Source organism: Dinoponera quadriceps, unplaced genomic scaffold (assembly GCF_001313825.1).
Source record: "Dinoponera quadriceps isolate SergipeBrazil2010 unplaced genomic scaffold, ASM131382v1 scaffold3289, whole genome shotgun sequence".
NCBI classification, from domain to species: Eukaryota; Metazoa; Arthropoda; class Insecta; order Hymenoptera; family Formicidae; genus Dinoponera; species Dinoponera quadriceps.
Window position 1 is genome coordinate 1,145,182 of NW_014558238.1, and position 12,274 is coordinate 1,157,455.

The 12,274-nt window shown below is 50.5% G+C and overlaps 1 protein-coding gene across 3 annotated transcripts in view; it reads left to right on the top strand.

Moving 5' to 3' along the window:
* Nucleotides 1-1,811: 1,811 nt before the first annotated feature.
* The window catches only part of LOC106749793 (G protein-coupled receptor kinase 5), a 31,697-nt gene continuing 21,234 nt past the window's right edge, over nt 1,812-12,274 (top strand). For 2 of the 3 annotated variants that reach the window (XM_014629616.1, XM_014629618.1), the window contains exon 1: nt 1,812-2,636. The gene's annotated coding sequence lies outside the window, so the exon portion shown is untranslated. Of the gene's footprint in view, nt 2,637-10,604; nt 10,641-12,274 lie in introns of those variants that run through there. The other variant, XM_014629617.1, reaches the window with a different exon arrangement.

The window sequence follows — 12,274 nt, forward strand, 5'->3', positions numbered from 1 at the left end:
AATGACACGCCAAACATTTTTGTCGAATAACATAGCGTCCTAATGTAATTTACTAGACTTGCGATCCGCTGACTGGCACGGAAGAAGGAATTAGCTTCCACTGTTAAACACTAACTTCCACAGTTAAACATGAGCTGAAATTTGGCTACCAGTTCCGTTTGTTTTGCTTACCAGACCTGAAGTTTTCAGCTGATTTTCACGACTGCGTTCGCACACGGGAGAAAAGAATTAGGTTTCAGTTTTGGGTGAATCTTGGTTGTTTTTTCGGTTGCCACGGCTCGAAAGCGCGAACGGGAAATAGGTGAAACTGCACCTTGACTACCGCGATATCATTAACTTTAACGAAATATTTGAAAAAAAGAAGGTCGAGAGAGAATATGTAAATCTCTTGTTTCCTTCGTACGAAAGTCGTGTAACAATTAACCCGGGATACGGGGTCAGTTGTCCAATTTGCATGATGTTGTTTTGAGCTTAATAACTTCTTTATGCATGAATATATATAAGGCCACTACTTGTTTTTTCACTAAAGGTATATATAAGGCCACTACTTGTTTTTTCACTAAAGGTTGCAGCTACATAAAAATGTACACGATATTATGAAATATTGTGTACAACTTTTTCATTTTAATTCGAATACAAAAAGTGATTATATACCCCGTTCTTACCTACTAATATATGTATTTTCGATACAGCTTGAATTGCGCGTTATTTCTAATACCAGTACGAGAGAAAAAGTTATATCAGGTAGTAACTATTGTGTAACGTATAGTGTTGCACATCTACGAGGAAGAATACGGCGGGAAGATGAGTTATTCATTGTGTTCGTGACATAAACCATGGCCTAGGCAGCGATGCGCGGTTGTAATCGTTCGCATTGCTGTCTAAATTTCCGATACCGCCTTGAAATTGTCTTTTCCATTATATCCCAGCCAAGCAAAACCACTAGGGCATTTTTTCACGAATGTTTATGTCGGCAGGAAAATATTCTCTGCGTGTATATTTCGAAACAATTTTGCGAGAATGATCGTGCGGCAGTATCGATGTATCAAACCAAAGCTGAACGTGACAGCGAAGAGAGCCATCGAAAATCGGCTTTCGAAGTCGTTACACTCGACACACGGCTGAGCTGGGACTCCTGACTTATTTTGTTGCATACATCTCTCTCTCTCTCTCTCTCTCTCATCTCTTTCTCGGCTTTGCACGCAGATGAATGTGCAATATTTCTCTTCGAGGACCTCGCGGTGCGCGGGTGTGCATCATTTTTCATCCGTCGCGCGTGCCGTCTCGATTTGTCGTCGCAAGTGTTTACGCGTAAAAACCCGTCTAGACGTCGAATGTAATATTTATTACGCCGGATCGCCCGTAATCGCCCGTATTGATAGTCCGGTACGCGGGCGATCTTCCAAAGAAGTTCGCTCGCCACGTGTCGGGGATCCTTAAGACAGAAAGAAAGGAAAAGAGATCTCGAATCCCAGCGGGCGTGCCAGCGCGCCATTTGTCGCGCGGACATCACCCACGTCACGCGCGCATCGCTGCAACCGTTCGAACAGCCCCCTCCGGTTTTACGAATTTCTCTCTTTCCCGACACCCCCGTTAAGATATTATTATTAGCCCAAGGCGAAGATATAATTACCGTTGCACAACGACGAACGGCAAAATCCCGCTTGTCCCGAGGCGGCAGTCTCGAGCGGCTCGAAAAGCCCGCGCTGGGGCTGGGAATGATCGAAGCAAGCTCGCCGAGTCTTTGAAATCTGGCGCGCCGGGTGCGCGCGCCGCGGCAATGGCGGCCGCATCGTCGGTCGATACGCGAGCCTAGGGACTCCACCACGCCCAATCGCAGCCATCCGGCGTTCGTCCGTCCGTCCGTTAGCGCCGTCTCACTCGTGTCCGCGTCTTCCGCCGACGCGCCGTTTCCTCTCCGTGCGCACCGCTCCGAGCGCGCGCGTCTTCTCCCCACCGCTTAACCTCTCGTCGGAACGCGTCGCGCCGCGGAGAGCGGCACGCCAGTCAGTCGGTTTTTATCTATCGCGCGGAGTGGCGCGCGGTGGCTTGGCGCGTCAACAGCGACAGAAAGAAAGAAAGAAAGAGAAAGAAAGAAAAAGAGAGAGAGAGCGGCTTCGATGCTATCCGGACAGTGACGAACCGTCGTTCCTCGCGGATCAGCGGGCGTTCGTTTCCGAAACTCCCGCGCGTAGTCACAACCGATAGCCCGCGCCGTCGTTGTTGTCGTCATCGTCGCGCCGACGTCGTGATCCTCGTCGTCGGTGGACTCGCGCGCGCGTCCCGACCGGAAAGTAGCGGCTAGGTGCGTCGTTTCGTCGGAGGGGGCGAGAAGAAGCGCGCCTCGTGGGGCCCCGTGCGGGATCGGACCGGAGCGCGCAGCGGCGGTCGGCCATTGTGCTTTCTTCGTGCTGTCGCCGACGGGACCGAGCCGTGCTTCGCTGTCGTCGGCGTGTACGCATCGTTGCCGGTGTGCTCGCTCTGTGCGCTGGAGACCGTATACCGGGTGGACTCGTAAGGAGTACGTACGCACGCGTGCGTGCGTCAGTCGTCGCCGGCTACTATCGTCGGAGCCGCACGGACCCCGCCACTGACGTCGGCCGCAGCTTCCTCTCATCGCGGACCAGCATCACGGGGTGAGTGAACGAGACAGAGATATGCGTGTGTGTGTGAGAGTGCGATAGAGACAGGCGATATCACGTTCGTTCACGCCCGTCCTCCTCGTCGCTCCTCGCGTGACATGCGGGACGCTCTGTCGGTAACGACGCCCCCCTCCTCTCCTCCCCTTATCTCTTGTCCATCTTCTCCACCTCTCTTTCTTCTCCATTCTTCTCCCCCGCAGCCAGTGTCTTCTTCGTCTCTCCTCTTTCTCTCGTCGTCGTCGCGCTCGCGAATGACACGCGACCCCCGGTCTGGCTGACGTTCGCTTCGCTTTCTTCCCCGAATCGAAACCCTCGCTCGTACACGCTCGATCGTGTTTCGCGAAAGCCAACGGCCGCCGGCGTGACAGGCCTGACGAGCCGGCGTCCGGGCTGGCAGGCTGTTTACGGGGCTGTGAAGGGGGAAGGGAGAGGAGAGAGGGAGAACGGGAGCTCTCACGTTTCGATCACGAGTCTCGGAGTAAGAGCGCTCCCGCGTTTCCCGCGAACGGAGGAGGTATGTCCAGCCAAGTTCACGGCTGTCGAGACGGAGAGAGAGAGAGAGAGCAGGTGCTCGTCGCTGAGAAAGGCGATACGAAAGGCGAGTCGTGCGTTAAAATTCTTGAGCACCGGCGCGTGCCGCGTCGTGATGCTGGCGCCGGTCGGGTTGCAGCCGACCCTCCGTCATTACGTCGAATATCGTGAATCACACATATACGTTTGCGTGAAAAAGTATCCCCTCGTTCAGCCGAACGTTCACCTACGTCGGTATGCCGGGTGTGTTGGTGCCTTCTTCGCGACGGCTCTCGCGCCGTAAGACCACGTATCAAGTTTACGGAACATTGACGTGGCCAGTGCTCAAGGGTTAACGACGTGACGACGATCCTTTGAGCCCGAGTGGGCTGTTGCGCCGGTGAAAGGACTTCATCGATGAAATCGATGCCCGGAGGGAGGAGGAGGTAGAAAGCGCGCGCGATGCTCGATCCCAAAAGGGATGGATGTCCGTAAACGAGGAAGAGGAAATCGATGTCTCCTCGTTCTCGCAGCAGTTGCAGCGCTTACCCCCCGGGGAATCGTACACACCGTGTCCCGGAACTCGAGAATGTTGTCCTTTCGACCGTAGCTTGCTCGGCTGGTCGGAGGAGGTCTCTTCTTGGTAAGGAACGTCCGAGGAGATCATTTATCCTCGACTTCGCGAAAAATTTACGGCATTGCTTTCACGAACCGTCGATCCGGGAATTAGCACGTTGAGAACGTTGCGACGTTCACCGGCGACCGGCGATGACACCGTCGCCCCTCGTTAAGCCACATGTATTGAGTATACGTGTAAATAGCGAGATATTATTCGCGAATATTCATCGTTAATTATTACATAATTTCATCTAAACATCAAACATTCTTTTTTACGAGTTAATTGAATATAATAACTAATTGAATATCCGCAATCCCCAACAGGCGTTTCGTGTCGGCTTTCGTTCGTTTGATCCTTCATTGTACGTCTGAAAGTATTGACAATTTCAATAATTAATTACATTCGAGAGATCAGCAGCATATAGCTGATAGAAAGCAACGGTGAAGCGAGACGAGAGATAAACGCGCGCATATCCGTACATTTATTAACCGTACCTTTGGCAAGAATTTTTCTTCTGAAATCAGCGGAAAATCAGCGCGGCGGTCGTTAGAGTTTCATTGAGGTCCAAAACCGGCGGAAGAATATCAATATCATTCTGTCATCTCTGCCGCGAAGAACCGATACTATCCACTCGTTCCTCGTGGTTTCCAATCGTTAATTACTCGGAAAAGTCGTCGCGGACGCCTCGTCATTCCCGTCTGTCGCGTAAAGGTCGACCACGTCTCGGCCGAGGCATCCGCGGAGAAGGGAACATCTGGTGGTCGATAAACAAGCCCCGAAACTCCGATTCTTCGAGGGGTTCAAAGGGTTAAAGCACATCGTGCGTTCGATCGCTCGCGCTCTTCTTTTTCTTTTATTTGCCGCCGACGGGAACAAATACAGGAATAACCGAGGCGGTCGTAGTTAGACGCGACTCTTCGAGTGTTTGCTTCGCAAAGGATCTGCGTCTTTGATGAGCGCGCATGCGAGATGGAAATAGAGATAGAGAGGGAGAGAGAGAGACACGGATATTTCGCGGGTTGATAACTTTATTATCATCTTAGCCGCTCGATTAATTCGTTTGCGATTAATCTGTTTACCGCTCGGCACGCTCATAAGCCGCTTGCTCGCTCACGATTTCGCGCGAACGCGGGAAAGGAACGGCGCTCGCGAGGCGCGATCGATCGGAAGATTAATTATCGGTCGTGACTGTCGGGATCGCGACTTTTCCTTTCGAAACTTGTACATATTGCCCGATGGCATTTTGTGTCGCGCGCGTCCCGACGCGCGGAGAAAGATTGCGCGATCGTGACGCAGGCGAGTTTCTCCGCGCGAATTTCCACTCTCGCCTCTCCGTTTGTTACTCTTCCGCGAGAAAATTCCTCTCCCGGAAGTGTCACCGTCTCTGTTGTGTGTACACGACGATTCTCCGACGGAGTCTGAATGAAGGAATTCACGCACCGCACGGCGACGGTATTTTCTCGCCGTTTCAACGCTGGAAACAGTGACCGCGCGATTCCGACCTTCGTCCGCACTCGTGAGACACACTCGGCGATTAATTATGCGCGGACCTCGTGCCTCTCTCCCAGCCGTCGGCGCGAAAAGTCGACCTTTGTCTCTTTGTTCAGCGCGAAGAAGCGCGGTGGAGAGAAAGAGAGAGAGAGAGCGCGAACGGCGACGAGCTCTTTGGGCGTTTCTCCCGCGAGAAGGACGTTTCCATGTGCGCAGGATGAGCTCCCCAGGAGCTGGACCGAACGGTTTTTCTTCTTGGGAGAGAGTGGGACAGAGGTGGACAGACGAGATTGGATATATCGCGTTCAAGCGTGCTCTCGGGCAGTTCCCGAGAGTCGGGGACACCCCGTATATTCGGCGTGTGCCGACGTCGTCAAACGCCGCTGGTGACGAGCGGCACGTCCGGCGATATCCCCATTTGCATCCCAAAGTTCCGCTCTCGTTGGCGTGGAACACGGAAAAAGCTGGTAACCCGGCTCTTTTCCGTGTGCTCCACGGCCGGCCACGTGCGGCCGCCAGCTGGCCGATCGCTCGGTCAAAAGTAGCCGTCAGAAGAGTCGTGTTAACACGTCGTCGTTCGTGTGAACGAGTACGAGAGGTGTGCACGTTTGGCGGGGGAGGCAAAAGCGAAAATATATGGCGGTCGTTCTCACCGCGTGTTTGCCGAGACGAGATCCCCTCAGTATGGTGAAACCACCCGCCGGACCGTTTCGCTTTCGGGCTTTTGATATGCGCGTGTGTTTTCCTACATGCGGCATCCGCTTGGGTGCTACTTATGCAAATCCTGTGACGCTATCCCGCCTTTCTGGCTTCCGGAGAAAAGCTGGAAAAAGAACATTCCGGCCGCTTCGAGGCGCCCTCCGCGCTTTTGTCACCCGAAGTGAGGAAAATATCGTCCGATCCGCCGACCCGCATTCCGGTCAACGACTTGTTTCGTGTGGCGCGGATGTTACGCGCGCCTAAGTTCGGTGTCGCCGCGCGGACCGCAAACCATCGAGATCGGACACACTAGAGACGAGCCACAGAGCAGGAAACATCTTTTTGCTCGTGTGTGTGTGTGTGTGTGTGTGTCGCTGGCTGCCGACCCCGTTGGATATTAACCCGTCGTTGGCATACTTTTTGTGTCAGTTCAGTACATAGTAGAGTTTGCCACGAGTCTGTGAGACCCAATAACTTTTTCAACACGCCCTTGTAGAAATATCTATAAATCCGGTGCTTATCCGGTGTACCAGATAAGTATTATAGTTTTTACTCGAACTTAAGATTCTACAGTTGTTGAATCTTAAGTCACCTCACGTGAAACAGAATTGATTCCACGACTGTAGAATCTTAACTTTTCATTTGGGTCGGTTTGACCCGTCAGTGCCAAATTAGGGTTAACTGTCGGAATATTAGATTGTCTAAGGAAGCGAGGGAAATAGGTTATAAAAAGAGATCAGTCAAAATAATTCGAACGTCGAGTCGAACGAGCTCAATTTTCGGCTTGTGTATTACGAACTGATTGCCTTGATACTTTCGAAAAAATTCTACTTCAGCGTTAACCTTTTGTTTGTGTAAAGGTAGCTCCCAATTCAGTTCAATGAGACGGATTACAAAGCTGACCCGATACATTGATCGTAATTATCGTCTGATTTAATGGACTATCCATCAGAGATAGAATTACTCGTATTACGCGGCTAAATCAACATTTCGGTAGCTGAAGGAACATCTGTATCCTGCATACGACTATGTCTCGTTAACCGTTGGTCGCTAATTAAATTTCATCGTTGAAATTCCCACGTTGGTTTGTTGACTCGATTTTCATTCATTTGGACACGATTACGCGGTTTGTGCGACAAAATTTGTCTAACCGCGAGACTCGCTTCTTTTTATTTGACTTTTTCCTCGGCTTAGCTGAGCGCGAATAAAGTCGAAAACGGAATTACATCCAGTTTCGCGGCAGTGTTCGCCGAGATAATCTCCGATACACTTTCTACGTTTCTCGAGGGAAGTTTCTCAATTTCTTGCTCACGCAGAACTCGGGAAAAGAGTTCCAAGGCGTTTAACGGCGTGACGTCGCATCTTCGTATGCGAGATTATCCTAATAAAGACGACGACGTCTCAGGCTGCGGGGTGCGAATCACGGCCTGGAATCCGAGATTGAGGCGCGGAATTCGAGACTTCCGTGTAATACGATGGCGACTGAAATTGAGCACGGCCATGGAATCACGCGAAATTCGATATCCACTCCCCGGGTATCGATGGCTGATTAATGTCGAAAGTAAAATATCGATATCGGGAGATACTCGTTATCACGTCCCAACTGTCGACATTTCGCCAATGCAAATAGTGCGGAGAGCGCGATTCGCTTTGGCCTACGGCTTTTCAAGACCTCTTATAAAAAATGCTGTTGTGTCAAGTATAGTAGTACATTCGCGAGTTTTTCTATCGGCAATTGACGAGTACTGCAATACATAGTGAATAAACAAAAAAAAAGAAGAGGAGAAAAACAAAAGTAGACTGGTAATTTGCATTTGAATTTTTTCCCGATTTTGCGATATGTGAGCGACGGTTGCATTGTCGCTTCGATCGAATTTTCGTTCATTTTGGGATTGTGCTTCCAGAAATTTAAATGACACAATCGTGCAGCGACACAATTGATGGATCGCGGCCGCTTCTCGCCCAAGTTCGACCAAGTTTTTCAAGCATAGGCTACTCGCTCGATGTCGCGCGAAAACAACTAGATCGTTCGTGTTGCGTGTATAAAAAGTCGTTATTTAATCGCATTTTTGCGTACGTAACGCACGAGCGAACCGTAAAACGCAATATCGCAATACTCGCGTTCTACCCGGCCGTGTGTGTATTTTGTCGCTTGTGTCGCCAGAGCGTGCGACTTTTGTCTAGCGCGACTCTCGAACGTAAATTTCGCAATGCTCGTGTTACGCGCTTTGAGTATTTGTCAGCCGAAAATAAAGCAAGCCGCCGCTATCGCACCGCCGGCGACAATAGCACATTTACCCAAGGTCGCGCTTTATTATTATTTCAAGACACGCCTTGTGTTCTCTTATATTATGTAAACGGCGCGCGGGGCGCTAATATCTTTGCGTAATGATTTACATTGAATCCGTACGTAGTGCGTTTACTTAGGATGTTTCCTACAGTCCCGCGCGCCTTGTTTGCGTCTCCCCATTCTGCGGCCCCCCGATAACGACGTAAGCACGCTAAACCGTAATTGTATTGTTGTCACGACTTACAGAGGTGTTTTAACATCGAAAGGCACCGGCGTTACACGAGTGTCTACACTTGTATAGTGAATGTATCTTCGTCTCTTGTCGAGACGGATCGAAATTTTCACTACAGCCGGAACTTTTCCTTCCGCCTAGCCGGAAAGTTCGGATATTCGTTTCGCACTTTTCCACTGAGAATGTATGATTAATGATTCTCCGTTTCTCCGTTTCTCCCTTTTTCTTTCTCCTTTTCTCTCTAAAACGCTACAAGATCTTAAGGCGATGGCGATTTATCTCTCCCTTCCTCTCTCTCTTCTTTCCTCTTTTTGCCCCCCCCCCCTTTTTCTTCAAATTGCACCTGTCTCATCTCGCATACGTACAGAACGCCGTGCGATTGCAAGTTTCACCCTAATCAATCTCCAGAGACCCGGGAGAGACCGGTGATTTATCTCTCGCTCTCCGAAATCCCCGCTGAAAATTCAAGGGAAAGCTCTCCCCCCTCTCTCTCTCTCTCTCTCTCTCTCGTTCCCGCTCGCGCGCCGAGTTAACAAATTATTACCGGTCGAGTTTTGAACAATGAGAGCCAAGGTGATCCATAACCCCCGGGGTGCAAAGGTTGGCGGAGGATAGGGAGAGGGAAGGGTGTCGGATATTGAAACATCGTGCAGTGTAAGGGCCGATTGTAAAAGCCTCTCTCGGCCCGCGCTCCAATTTGACGCTCACCGATCGTAAACGTTTATTATTATCGTCTTCTGCGGAGCGCACGGCGTTCCTTCCTGTCGGCCAATAGCCATTTGCGCTGATACGACGGAATTGGCTTTTCCATCCCCCTTGGACTTCTCGTCTCTCTCTCTCTCCTCTCTCTCTTTCTCTCTCTCTCTCTCCCCTCCATGCACCCGCACACGCGCCTGTACACGACATCCACACGCGTACGCAACGCATATTTGTACGTAATACGCGTATCGCGCACTATCGACATACAGCAGAGAGAGAGACAGAGAGAAAAAGAGAGACACGGGCTCGCGTTGTGCATGCCGTCTATGATACTGTCAGTCACGCATAAACTGCATTACTGATTGACACACCGCGGACGCGTTTAATGCATATCAACGTTGGCGCGCATTGTTCCGTCGCGCCGTTATTGGCAATTTCTATTTCGCCGTGTGTACGTGTATCGCGGAAAACCAGTGCGCAGAGAAATCCTAAGTGAGAGAGAGAGAGAGAGAGCGAAGCGATTCGCTTGGTTCTCGGTTTCAGCCCGTGCTCTCGAGATTTCAAAGGCTAGACAGCGACGGTGATGACTTGTTTTTTTCTCTCTCTGCCTCTCTCTCTCTCCCCCCCTCTCGCTCACTCATTCCTATTTTTCGCACCGGAATCGTTTTATCGCGTTTGCGCGCGCGCTCGCTCGCTCGCTCGAGATCGTCGCGATGTTCGAATTGATTTATCGTCCTGCGTGTACGCGTATTCCGTCGCGATTTCAGCACGGAAGCGCGCGGTCGAGTCACGAGCTGGCGCAACCGCGCGCAATTGCGAGGGCGGCACTCTCCTTCTCTCTCTCTCTTTTTCTCCCTCCTTGTTTCTTGGCTCGGCCTTATTAATAAAATTCACGCAATTGCGGTCGGATGTGGCCGGAATCGATTTCGACTGGGGAAAGGGGAAGTTAAAAAAGAAATATCGATGGCGGGAGGAGAGACCGCGCGTACAATTCGTGTTGAACGAAGGGGCAGATATTAGCGATTAAATGGAATTACGTTTGGAGAAGCAATTAAGCGCGAGAAACTAACGGCTTTGCGGGCATGGGCGCGCGAGGAGTTCCGAAAGAGAACGCGCGCGCGCACGATCACGCAATTAATTGCGAAATACTATTTCAGCGCGCTCGGGAATCCAGACACGCCCGACACATTGCCGCATCGTGTCGTCAATTTACAGTCGCGTATCGCGTGTCGCGAACAATGGCACGAAAACAGGCGTCGCATTCCGGAGCGTATATCGGGAATGTTGCATTTATAAGTGGCTCTTCAGCGGCACCCTCGTCGCCATTGAAAAATTATTTCGCCAATTACATATCCTCGGAAACGGCTCTGTTCGCGACATTTGCGTGCTCGTCGCAGTGGTGGTGAAGTGCACCGCGCCAAAAACATTTAGTGCGCGAGCGTGTGTGTATGTGTGTGTGTATGTATATATGCGTGTTATTTAAATTTCGAGACGCGTGGTTTACGATAAAGTTCGCGCGCGACGTCATTTGAAAAAATATAAATCTAAATAACGACGCGTGGCGATGTTTGTTGCACTGTGAATCGAATCGGTTTGTTAAACCGGCGCACGATGTGATAAATCGTGTAAATTTGCTCGCCTTGCGCACCGAGAGAAAAGAGAATGACTGATCTCGCTGGAATTATAAGTCATTTTTGGCGCCAACCGTGTGTTTTTTGCTGCTCCGATGAAAAAAGTGCAGCAGCGCAGTGGTTAATATGCGTGTGAGGTTATTATCGCTAACGTGATAGTAGCAGCACGTGCTATAAAAATGGTTCTCCCGACTATAATCATTTCACTATGCAATTACAGTCGTGAATACCAAACGCTTTTTCCTCCGAGTGTACGGTAGGATGACTGTCTGTCGTACAAACGATACGATGCGTATTACAATTGATAAATTCCGATCGATTGTGAGACGAACGGGGGGCGATCTTTAATCTCGAACAATTCGCAGCTTGCTCGCTCATCTTGCCAGAACTTCGCGAGTATTCGTGGCTAATATTAATTAATAAGAAGATACACAGATTTGACTTGAGAGTTAGATGTGATTCTTTTAATTGAACCGATTACAAATCGTATAATTCGATCACATGTCGTAAAATTCAGTTGAAGGAAAAAAATTCAAATCCGTCGGAGACGCATATTAATAATTATTACCGAAAGCTTTTCTCTCGTGAGATGATGGATTTGCTTAATCCAAGTAAAACAATTACTCTAACACTCCTTCACAAATCTTTACTTGAATCTAACACTTTTCTCCTCCCGGTGCAGTCACTCGAGACTTGTCTTAAGTGAGATACTCAGATTGGAATTTAGAGTTTAACGCGAGTTTCTTGGTCGAACTGCCGATTACAAATATAATATCACACGATACACGAGATCCAACCGAGAGACTCTAACTGTCGGATCGAATTCCGATCGAAGCGTCTTACGAGAGTTTCAAGTAACGACTATTAATGCGAGCCTTTAGGTGCTTTTTAATTTCGGGAGCGTGTCGGATTCTCACGAACGTCCGATCATTTCCAGACCGGGCGGATCGGTCGCGCCGGCTTTCCGCGATATCGCCGCGATATCGGGTGAATTAAGAGAAGGCGCGACCTCGGAGGGCCGCGGATAAAATCGGCCGGAAGGTCGGGACGCGCGAGTTCAATTCGTACGGAGCAGCGAGCACCATCTAATCCGCTTCTAATGTCGCGTTTCCGCAACCATCCGGAATTTATGTCCCCGCTGTGGGATCGCGTTAAAAGCCCTGGCGGACACGAATGCGTGGAAATGCGCGTTCCGGCCGCGAAAGCTTATTAGATTACCGTGGGCTATCGCGTCGACGCAGCGCGGTTAGTCGCGTCATTATCTTCATTCGCGGATCCTCCCCCCGCTCACCGCGTTTTCCATCCCCTCCACCTACCCCCGCTCTCCCTCACCGATGCACCTGTCCGATGCATCGCCATTCACGCGTGTTCTACGCACACATGTGCGTCGGTGACATACGACGATACGCGGCGACAAGTGCGCGTCCCGCGCACTCACGCACGCACCGGCGCTCTCGCGCG